This window comes from Plectropomus leopardus, chromosome 1 (genome assembly GCF_008729295.1).
Source record: "Plectropomus leopardus isolate mb chromosome 1, YSFRI_Pleo_2.0, whole genome shotgun sequence".
In the NCBI taxonomy this organism is placed as follows: Eukaryota; Metazoa; Chordata; class Actinopteri; order Perciformes; family Serranidae; genus Plectropomus; species Plectropomus leopardus.
The window spans coordinates 22,892,221-22,904,657 of record NC_056463.1 but is presented as its reverse complement, the minus strand read 5'-3'; the positions used below and the strand labels follow the sequence as shown (position 1 = coordinate 22,904,657).

General features: G+C 38.9%; 1 protein-coding gene across 2 annotated transcripts in view; it reads left to right on the top strand.

The window, feature by feature from the left end:
* Positions 1-12,437, top strand: part of mafa (v-maf avian musculoaponeurotic fibrosarcoma oncogene homolog a (paralog a)) — an 82,710-nt gene that overhangs the window by 22,885 nt on the left and 47,388 nt on the right. The window contains exon 3 of one of the 2 annotated variants that reach the window (XM_042502835.1): positions 11,507-11,558. The exons of the other annotated variant lie outside the window; for it this stretch is intronic. The gene's annotated coding sequence lies outside the window, so the exon portion shown is untranslated. Of the gene's footprint in view, positions 1-11,506; positions 11,559-12,437 lie in introns of those variants that run through there. 2 annotated transcript variants of the gene reach the window in all.

Sequence of the window (12,437 nt, the reverse complement as noted above, 5' to 3'; positions counted from 1 at the left end):
TACATGAGACAGCTGGAGACCTGGCGCAGTCTACAGAGTTAATTTGGAGTTAATTCATGTGTGTTTTTTTTTTTTGTTTGTTGCTATTATGGTTTATTGTTTTATGTACTGTTCTATATTTATTTCATTTGATGTGTTTCATTTATTTCATTTGAGTAATGTAATTTAATTCAGCATCTTTGTCATTTATTCATTCGCTAAATATTTTGAGTGGCTCAGTGAGTTTATACCCAAATGAAGCTGCATCTCAGTGACGTGACAGTGCAAGCTCATTTAGAGACCGTTTGCATACAGACATAAACGCCTCTTCAAAGGCTGGAGCAGAGTCCCACTCACCAGCCTCTCATATTTGGGGTGGAAGATAAATTCTGCAGGCTGCTCCTGCCTTCCTATGTAATTATGTGCATGGTGATGTGCTTTTACAGCCTGCCTAACAGTCGGAAATTATCTCCTGGAAATGAAGTCCAATTAATTGTGGCACTTTGGAGGCGTACGTGTGTGCAGAAACACTGTAATGACACTTAACAGGAAATTGGCTCCTGTTGAAATATTTAATAAATAAGTTGTGAAGTGAAACAACCTTGTATAATACTGACAAACGTAACTTGTTCGTTTTTGTTTTGGTTTTTTTTTACGTGTGCGCACATACACAAATGTGCGCATGCGTGCACACACACACGGCCCCTTTAATTTCAATGAACTTCTCAAGTTCAGGTTCAAGAAATTTTTATCGTCCCCCAAGGGGCAAATTCTTGCGCAGCCAGCAGAAGTACAATAGTGCATACAATAAATACAATAAAACAATACATTTAAAATCACACTTAATCTCAGATACTCTGAGTTAGAATAAACTAGCCGATAGTTTATGTAAGATGTATTGCATGATGTCACAGGTCTTTCTCTCCCCATACTTCCTGTCACCACTGTCAGCAATTGAATAGAAGTGAAAATGACAGAACACACATATTTTTTTTTTAAACTGAGAAAAAGAAATTATTAAAAAAAAGCGGGCAGATAAAATTATTTTGAAATACGTACGGGTGCACACTAGTGATCTCACCTAAAAAAGGAAAGTCTATAAAAGGAAACAGCAGTCTTTTAGGGTCAGTGACATACTGTGTCACGCCACAGTGGCTTTCTATTGTAGGACACACTCTGATGAATCAGCACTTTCGCAGAATAGCACCTTTTGTTTTTGTCCCTGGGATTGTGGGTGTTCTGCCCAGACCTACTGTCCAGACACAGCCCATTCATGAATTTGATTTTTCTTTGATTCAATACTTGTTCCATAATTGTCACACTTACTAAGATTACTGGTCTCTTGGGAATTATTCAACGACTAAATGTAAAAGCAAATACTAATGCATGTTTGACACAGTCCTCGTATGGTTATGATATTACATATAGTCAGAGTTGGTGACTGACATAGAATCTGTTGCAGTGGATTTGACTGATTTGCTCAAGGGTTCCTCAGCAGCAGCTGTGATAGGTTTGTAAGTGAACTGGAAATGGTCCCTTTCCATAGTAAATTACGCCTGTTCACAAACTTACTGTCTTACAATACCAGGTACAGTTGGTCATGTTTTGTGTCATATTTGCTGAAACTGTCACTATATACCAAGATAAGCACGAGACAATTAGTTTGTTTAAAAAAAAGTCCCTCCTCCTCTTCCTATTGCCTCTTTGCTAGAATCAACTGTGGAACACAAAAAACAACCAATCAGAGCCGAGGAGTGTCTGTCAATCGTGTCAATCACTACTCATAAACTGAGGTCAAACTTTCAAAGCAGGCAGCACTGATCAAGTATGAATCAAGACTCTGAATGTTCTATTTCTTACCTCAGCTGTTTTCAGAAACATATTTTAGTGTAGTGTTAAGCAGTAAAATGACAATGTTGGTCCGGCTGGTGCACAGTGCTTCGTACTCCCATTTAACTGTATCCAATATGACGGCCAGGTCACAAACATTGTATTTTACAGCAACACAGTACACTAAAATATGTTTCTGAAAACATTTAAGGAAGGAAATAGACAGCGCAGTCACAGTTTGTGATTCATATTTGATCAGCGCTGCCTTGTTTGATAGTTTGAATGCAGTTCATGAGCAGTGATCGACATGATTGACAGCTGCGTTAGAGACTCCTCGGCTCTGATTGGTTATTTTTGTTCACATGCAGTTAGGCCATTAGAAGCACAAAAACACAATAGAGTAGGCGGAGGTGATTTTTTTCCTACAGATTATCTGTCTCATTTAGTGCTGTGTGAATACTGTGACAATTTCAGCAAATATGAAAAACTGTTGGAGGCTGCCTTTGCTCCCCTAATAAAAAGCCACCAGAGTTGTTAAGACATTCTGTCAAATCTGGATTTTTAAAAAAATTTTGATTAATGTAGCGTGTATCGCTTTTGTGGTACTATGCAAAAAAAATATTCTTTAAATTTCAATGCGATTCCCAGAGCCACCTTCATAATGCAGAGTTACATTTGTCACTGAAAACACTTTAACACATCCCATTCTGAACAAGTTTTCTTAGATGTTTTCATAAGAACGAGTGTGCATGTGTTTATCTTCATATATACATATATATATATATATATATATATATGTTTATAACACTCACATCATTACCTGAAGTCATTATGCTCTGCTTGGTTACACATAGCAACTCATTGGTCACTGTGTGTGTGTGTGTGTGTGTGTGTGTGTGTGTGTGTGTGTGTGTGTGTGTGTGTGTGTGTGTGTGTGTTTGTGTGTGTGTGTGTGTGTGTGTCTGTCTGTCTGTCTGTGTGTCTGTGTGTCTGTCTGTCTGTGTAAGGTCCTACTATAGACCCATCAGGCTCAGCAGTATGGCACGTAAATGGCAGCGGAGTGGTGTGAGTGTCAGCCGGAACGTGTGCTTGGCAGGCAGCGTCTATGCTATTAGCAAGCGCTAACAGTTTTATTATTAGAAAATAAACGGTGCGCTGCAAAACTCTGAATGTTATTAGCACCTCACCATCTGGGTCTGACAGCTGTGTTCAGCCACCATCATGGCTGAACTGCTAACGGCTATATCTGAAATCTCCACTCTTTATCTACAGTACTCTCACACTCGTTCTCTGTGTCTGTCAGCGTCTCTTTCTCTGTGTTTTCTCCCTCTCGCTATCTTTCTGTCTTCCACTTTCTGGGTTTCTTGCGGACATAAAGATAAGTGAGGGGACAATATGTGAACAGAGATGAACACATATATTTCATGGCCTCACAAAGAGAAATAAAAAAAAGCAGCAGAAGCTCTTGTGATTTGTTTTTCCTCTCGCCTCGTCCTGTGAAATGAGCATTTAGTTGTGTATGACTGCGCTTCATTTCTGATGGTAAACTCATGCTTATTGCCCTAATTTAGCTGTTAGAGTAAAAAAAAAAGCCTCAAAAATCCAGAAGCATAACCACAAAAAGAAATCTGCTCTCACAAAAACGCAGCCCTTTATTATTGTTCAACTCTATAAAACATGTTTTACACAAAACAGACAAACAGCATCTCTTAAAGATGGAAACAATAAGTCATAATGCTTTAGAAAAAAAAGAGGCACAGTGGTTGTGTTTGCTTGCATTTTAACTTCTGAAATTCATTGCTTTTTATGCACATGCATGAGAGTGTGTCTGCACAGATACCTTTAGAGAGAAAAAAATCCCGCATGTGTGTTTTTCCTCCCCTATCACACACAGCTTTGCAGGGCTTTATTAAACAGATAACCTGCTACTAGAAGCCCCCAGCATCCCCCAAAACCTCCTAACTCCTCTACTTGCCTCCCAGTTTTTTTCACAACAAACCCCACAGAAAGGAGACACCTCCAGAAACGAACACTCTTATTGCAGACACTGCAGAAAAGCCTTACCCTGCAGCACTTCTCTTCCTCCAACAGAAAATACTTTTTCTCCGCTAAAACAGGCCAACTCCTTCTAGGGGTGCGTCTCCCGTGCTCGACCTAATCTACATGCATACTTACCTTCCTTATATTTAGGGATGTCGCTACCAAGCAGCGTGAAGGACTCTGGATGGCAGAGGAATCTATTTCACATATAGTTGCACAGGGCTAGCGTACAGGAATAGGATATAGAGCAGGGAAATAGTGTGTTTTCAATTTCACTGACCCTCTTTTGTATTGCGCCATGGGTATCTGCTGTTTAATTTTATTTATCTGAGTGTTTCTTCACTGTCTGATGGGTTCAGGGACCAGTGTTGAAACACATTGTTTTTAATGCTTTTATTTCTTGTTTGATTACTTTGCCTGCATTGCCTCAGCAGGCAGAATATACAGCAAGTTTAAACACAAGAGGAGATGAACTTTACAGTACAACATTTGTTTGTTTCCGTCTGTCTTTCTTTCTTTTTCATGAAACGGGACGTTATCTAAATTTAGATTTATTAATAGGATAATCTTTTTCTAATTCTAGTACTAATGCCACAGTCATATAATATACTTCAGAACATCATTATGAGCAGCCAAATCTGAAACACTGATGATGTCAGTTACCTCTTTATAATCCCAATTCATAGACAAAACTGTCAACAGACAGCTGGTAAAATGGCAGCAAAGCCCATATTACTGGCAATTACCGGAAATCTAAATCAAATCCTAAAAATACCAGTGAACCAACTAATTCAAAAAGTGTCACTGCTTATGTGTATTTGAACTGATTAGTTAACAAACCACCACAAACAAAAAAGCAGCATGGAAACAACAAAAACAAATTGAGGTTATTTACAAGGCAGGCAGTGCAACCACGAGCGAACAAAGACGAATCAAGCTGCAACCTTCAGCGCTCAACGGTGAAGCTGCAGTTCTGTGAATGGTCACTTGAGGCTGACTCCAGAAGTGAGTTAATTTCCATTGAGCCCCATATTAAAATGTCCAACTTTACAGCCAAAATTAGCATGTTTACAGCCTGGTAAAAACAACAACAACAACATAAAAAACACAGTTTTGGTCTCTGTCGCTAATTTAAGACATCTGAGGTGAATGTTTTTTTTTATAACTCATCCATTTACATTTTATTAAGGCTCAAAATTAGTTATTTAAGGGCAGGTCACTTTGGCTGTCTGTAAAGCTTTACTACAGTCTATTTGTCAGATTAACCCCTCTCTCCTCAATCCTGTCGTTCAGATTTGATCTCTTCTAGCTCCAAAATAACAAGATGGCAACGGTCAAAATGCCAGACTCAAAACTCCAATATAAAAGTCCACAAACCAGTGGGTGACATCAGGGTAGCTATATTGTCCATTATTTTATAGTCTATGGTCCCAGTCCTTTTCTTCAGACAGTGTGTTAATGCAGCATCCTTCTTATGCTGAATAAAAATAAGCATGGTCTGCAAGTATTGTAAATGTATAATGCTGTAAATGCAATTTTTGAGGCGCAAAGATAACTTAACCCTTTCAGACGTAGGCAAAGTGGATTAATTTCTTGAAGGCAATGAGCAACTTTACAAAATATGGCTTAAAATTAGCAAGAAATTAGTATAAAACTGTAAGAAAATGACAAAATAAAATAAATAATATAATAAATAGAAATAATAAAATAAAATAAGCAATAATATATTAATTAATTAATTAATTAATAAGACAAGAAATTGAGCCTAAGAAAGTATGACAAATAAAATTTAAAAAATATGTTGTTTTTTGTAACAAATTTAAATATATAATTACATAATAATCACCTTTTTACGAATATTTATTATTTATTTCTTGCAATTTACAGGACATTTCTTGCCAAGTTGCTCCCTTTTTTTTTTTTTTTTTTCAAAAGAAATCAAACCAATCTGAATACATGTGAAAGGTGTCTCAATGCAGCATAACAAAAAACTGATCTCAATCCAGGTTCTGAAGGCTCAAACATGAAAGGATAAACATTTTACAATATGACACAAAAAAAACGTCTGTCTTCTTTCACCGTTTCTTTTTCATGTTCAGCATCTGTCCTGTGTTTGTATAAAACTGATCATTATGAACTCTTTAAAAGTAGTCATAACACTTGTAAATCACTTCTTTTTTTTTTTTTTACGTTTTAGTATAGAACTTTGCTCTAATTTTGAATAACTATGGGACTGACATTTGGATCCAAAAAAGGGAGCAATTGACAGATTTGTCTCAAAGTGAATACTTAGCAAATGAGTCACACTGGCAGCAGAAAAAAACTGCTAGGCTTTGGACCTGTTGAAATACGTAGCACAGTGCTGGCAGCATGTAGCTATTTTCTTCAGAAGTACATGAATAGAGTCTAAACAAACAGTTTCTGAAATGGTATCAAACACCCTGCGAGCGAGCACATTCATTTCACTCCGCCTGAGGTTTGCACAGGGGACCATTTCTTTTTGATGGTGTGTACATTTGTGTTTGTGTGTTTGCACAGCTAAATGTGCACATCTGTGTGCTACGTGGTTAATGCACTTGACTTGAGCCTGACACAAATCAAGGTGATGGCTGGTGAGTACCACATAAGAGAACAGAAATGAAGCAGATAAGTGTCGAGATCAAACAGACCTTCCCCAGTCGAAAGCTCCCCTAGAGGGGCTGGAGGGCTGCAAAGCACGGCTCAGTGTACGTCTCATTTAGTGGAGGCAGCGCCACAACCGCTAACGAGGTGATAACACGGACAGACGATAAGTTATTAGGAGAGAAAAAAAAGATCAGTTTATGTCACTTTTCTTTGCTTTCTCTGTGTGTTAGTGTATGTGCCGCTGTTTTAATGGCATCTTTCATGATAAATTCTCCGTGTGAAAATAGAAAAAATGATTTCAGTACTTCAATGACTACATTATATGCTAGTCTGAAATGAGATCAGAGCTGAAGTGGTCCAACCACAGCAGACAATGGTGCTCTGAGGATAGATGAGGAACGGCATTGATGAGAGCTTTCTGTCATTGAGCTGGCTGCCAGCCAGAACCTAATGTGGACTGTGGAGTGTTAGAGTTTGACAAGACTGAACGCTGTTTGTCTGACAGCCAGATTACTGCTCCGTATCTGAGACCAGATCATAACCAACCCCCTCTGCTTCAACGTCTCCTTTTTCTCTCTGTTTTTTTAAAGCAGTTTGCATTTTTCCTCTTCTTATTTCTCCTGTTCTCTTTTAGCCATGTTTTAACGTTCATTCAAGTCTTAAAAGGCAGCACACTTGCACATTTTTCTCTTAGATCTGTCCGACACGACTTTTTTCTGTCTTTCTCTTGATCGCTACTTTTCTTATACATCCAATAGTGCAACCGCACGGGGCATGTCTGCAGTTTACAGGGGATATATGGAAAGATTGTGAAGCAGCTCAACTAATAAGCTATTAATTAAGCTACTAAGTGTGTGTGTGTGTATATATATATATATATATATACATACATACATACATATACACACACATACAGACACACACACACACATATACACACACACATATATATATTTATATATATATATATAAATTAAGAATGCATTAAAATAATATATCCAAATGTCTTTCCTTTTGAGGAAAATAAACACATTATAAAATGGTGTGCTGCTGATTTTTTAGTAGAATAATTGTCTAGCTAAAACAGGCTGAGTGTGCAGGAAATGCCTTGGTTCTCCATCAACCTGAGCAAGCTTTAACAATTCAAGTAGGGCAGGACAATATATAGATATCAGGATACAAGACTTGATATCTTTTTGATTTTTTAATATTGTACCTGTTGTCTTTCCTTGCTTTTCAAGGCTGCAGTACAGTAAAGCGTAATGTAATTTTCTGAACTTATCAGACTGTTCTGTTATCTGCCTTTACCCACTCAGCCATTGTGACCACATTACTGATGATTATTTAAAAAATCTTACTGTGTAAATATTTCGCAAAAGGACCAATAGTCAATGCTATAATATCGTCACAATGTCGATATCGAGGTATTTGGTCAAAAATATACAATATTTGGTTTTCTCCATATTGCCTGTCTCTAAAAGAAAAGAAGAAAATATAAAAGCATAAACACTGGCAGGACCGCTTTGTCTTGGATTCACATGTGCAGCCACAGCTCTACCATCAACTGCATTTTCTCTGCTGTAAAGCAGTTTTGAACGACTACATGAAGCCATCCCATCTATGAAAGTGCTATGATGAAGGGATGCTCGAGCACATTTGAGAGTTCTGTGAATACGTCAAAGACAAAAAGTTGTGCATAGTTTATAGTTTTCAGTATTTAGTCCAACTGTTGGGATCCCACTTTCTCTAACCATCTACCTCTGTTTGTCATCGCCTCACTCATTTCAGGTCATCGCCGTCTGTCCAGCAGCTGTGTTGTCCATGGCTCTATTAATGACAGTGTGGCAGAATCAAAGACAGCTTTACGACAGTCATTCCTCCCTACCGACAACCAAATTTTTCTGGGGGAGAAATATTGTCTTATCTTGCGGTACAAATTCAACCACAGAGCCTTGAATACAACAGCACATTTTTACACTTGAAATAAGACTTATATTTCTCTCCTTCCTTGTTTTGTTTGTGTAATACTATTTAGAAATTTGGAAAAAAAGATTGATTTGATAAGTTACGTCTCCGCTGGAGGAACTGTGCAGAGTGTGTGGATATGAAGGGGGGTGTACATTGTGAGTACTGCATTGAGAAAATGTTATTACATAAATGGACTATGCAAGACAAAGACTTTGATATTATCATAATTAAAAGTGAGCAGCACCATATGGTGAGGGAGAGGAGCTGCACAAAAACAATCAAATTGAAAGCCTCTCAGTGAACAGAAATACATGAAATGCTCATTTTTCAGCCAGAAGAACTGACAAAGTCTAAACATACACTTTTCTATAACCTTCTCCTCTCCTCTCCCTCTCCGCGTCCTGTATGTGAGTGTATGCCTGGTCAGTGCCCCGGGCCCTGCTAGGGGTCTACAGTATGCTCCAGGAATAGTCCAGTCACGTGGCCACTCTGTGGGATCTGTTCCCTTGGCAGGAAGCTGTTATATGGTTACAGTTATTTTTGTTGTCTGTCTGGGGATAGTTTTTACTGCGCTCCAGAGAATCAATAATTGTCATAAAAAGACTGCGTCACCCGGTGCCCTCTTTGGCAGGACAGTGAGGTGGTGTGTGTAGGTTAGGGAGGCGTGTGTATATGTGCGAGTCTGTATTTAGACGTGTGAGCATGTGGAGTTGATATTTGTCAGCACGTGTGTTATACCAAAGGACGTTTGTGTGAGTGTGTATGTAATTACGCATTTGCATTGGTTTCTATATGAAGATAAGATGAGGTGACAAGAACAGCTCATGGTTTATTTTTAAGATAATTTTAGAGTGCATGGAAAATGTGAAATATGTTTGTTACGTGAAAGGAAATGAGATGCAGACTGTGTGGTATGTGACGTTATGAGGTGTTTTGAGATGTGTGTTAGGATTTGACACAAAAACAGGGGCGACATGAGTCAATCAAAGCAAAGCAACGCGTTTAATTTAACTACAGCTTGCTTTGTTTTGTCATAACTGCAGCTCTGCTTCTTTCCACACTGCCTGTTACCTCTTTGACCTGCTGCATCTGTCTGCTCTCCTGCGTGTCCCTTCCTGTCTGGAAGGCCACACCACATCCCTGTCTTTAGCATGTCTGCCGAGTATCTGTGTCTCTCCTATAGCTTGTCTATTGTATACAGTATATGTGCCACCGTAGCCCCTGAAGCTGCAGTCAGCCCTGGGGACTCAAAGAGGAGGTCCTATAACAGCGCAGGCAACGGAAGCTGGCTCCTAGCTAATTGGTTCCTGTGTTAGCGGCACACAGAGACGGTGTCAGAGTCAGCACTTTCCCTCCCTCTTCCCACGTTCTTTCTCCTTTTCCCTCTCTCCATCCCTCCCTGCCTGCTTGCCAACCACAGATGCCGCAGGTTTGACATCCCTTCAGGACACATGCCTGAGCTAATATGTACATTGCAGGATGTTTGTGTGTTGACAGAGGATTTGGGCGTGCCGCTGCCACTGCCAGTTTGACAAATAAATCCAAACTGCTCAGAAAAAAAAATAATTTATAAGTGTTGTAAAAATTAAAATTTGTGTATCTAAGAAGCGGGAGAATTAGCAAAAATGAACTGTCTCAAGTATGCGTCTCCTCTGAAGAAATCTGCCCCTGTGTGTTTCACCTATTCCTTGCTGTTCATGCCTGCAATCTTGTCTGTCATTGTCTTCTTCTGTCCTTTGTATCTGTCTCAACCCACAGCCACAGCCAACTCCATAGGCAGAGCAGATGAAGGTCACTATGTAACTGTGTTTACGTCGCCCCTCCCCCCCGAAACACACACCGACCCACCTTTCGGCTGATGGTCCCAATGACAGGGAAGGTAGACTTTAGTCTGGGTAATCACAGCTTGTAGGTGTCTGTGCTCTGAAATGTGTACAAGGATGCTTCCTCTGTGTGTGTGTGTGTGTGTGTGTGTGTGTGTTTTCATACTGCGAGAGGAGATGACTATGAAGCGTATCCCACTGAGTCCGAGTGTACCTGAAGAAAGCAGGCCTGGTCTGGCTCTGATCACAGAGTATGTGTCTGGTCGGCCCCAGCCTGCTGCTGTGTGTTTATCATTGCAGGATGTCCTCTCACAAACGGCCACAAACTTGGGGTGAGCCTCGCGTTAACTCACACTCATAAAGTGTTATCCTCTACGTTCTCATGTTCATGCCGAAGGGTAAATACTGTAACTCTGTGCTGTATTTCGTGGCAGTTTCGGCTGATGGGGAACAATTTCATACACACTCCTGCCGTCACATATGATTTTGAGTGAGTTTTGAGTTATCAGCATTTGATTTGCCCCATTATTTAGTGTCTGTGCTATGGATTACATTCACTGAAACCATTTTTTCAATCAAGGAAGTGAAGCCATGAAGGTCAGGCTGGGCGAGCTTTGACACATGTGCATTGATTGTATGAAATAACGAACGTGGCTACAGCGATGTCAAACACTGGTTTGTAGACTCCCATTTTGAAGCCTCAACTTCAGTATTTTTGCCATCTTGGTATTTTGGAGCCAGATGTGACAAGACAAGGACTTGTGTCCTGCGTCTCAGGTGTAAAGAATGAGTGTTTTTTTCGTGGTATTAAAGCAGTTACTTATTATAAAAACCATTTAATACTGATGCCTTTATATGACCTATATAAGGAAATGAGACTATCAGCAAAAAGATATTTATATATAATAAATCCTAATGCCTTCCCCAAGTCCAATTTCCCTTGAAATCAGATAAAACGATTTATGGCATGCAGATCAGGAGAGCATGCATGTTTACATTTTACCAGGCAAAGTTTGGCACTGATTACCAGTTTGGACAGCTGATGGAAAGCAGGAGGAGATTTTTTCTTTAGATATATTTATTTTTCAAGTTATATGTATTGGTTATAGCTGATACTGGGGCAGCAGGATCAGGAAAGAGAAATAGAAAACAACTGACCAAAGAACAAATAAAAAAAAAAGCTACAAGGGACAATGCTAGAGCATGGACGATAAAAAGTCAACTTGTTGTATATTCAACAGATAAAAAGAGTTGCAGAACTTCAGAGGATTCAAAACTCATTCTGAACTGGCCCTCCTCATCCTAGACAGGTATGTCATATGTATATTTTATTAATAAATTGTGTGTGTTTACATCAAAATATATGAATACAAAGTTGACTTCGTTTTAAAATCGTCATATTAAAGGGGACAATTTTAGGTAGCTATATATAGATACATAATTTTATCACTTCCTGCAAACATCTGCGTTCCCAAAAAGAAAAATAGCGTCACAAATAAGTTGCATCTCTAACTCACATCCAAAGTAAATGCACTCGCTAACCAGTTCAAGGGCTTGATGACTCATAGTATTTTTGTCCACAGTTGCCGCCAATATCAACACAAAATGAAAGTTTGTTTTAGTTGCTTTAAAAAAAAAAAAAAGTCAGCACGTCTCGTGTCATGCTTCAAATCAGTAAAGGCTTTTACAATATCTAACCAAGACCATGATATCTTTCTAGCTTTATAGGGTATTTTCAGACACACCCACATGCCTACATGTACATCAACAGTGGTCACCACTTTGCTGTTACTGCTCCTCTTCAGTGGCACAGCAAGCAAACAGATTGGGTGTGGCACAGAGAAGTCCTTTTGTACAAAAAACCACATAAGATAAGTGATTTGTTTCACTCAGACTGCTGAATCTTCATATTATCTTCAGCTGAATTCAGAATATTTTACTTATTTGCATTTTTTAGACTGAAGGAACAACCACAGTGATCAGTAATGCTGTACTGCACATATAAGCATGTGAGTATGATTGACTTGAAAAAATTGAACCCAACTTTTTGAGGTTTGATTTGTTTCAACATAACCATAAAAACACAATTTGTGTTAGTTGCCAGGAGTCAATATTGTAGAGAAGATGTGAAGTAAATACACCGAAAGTGAATATTTTGTCGATATGCTCCAG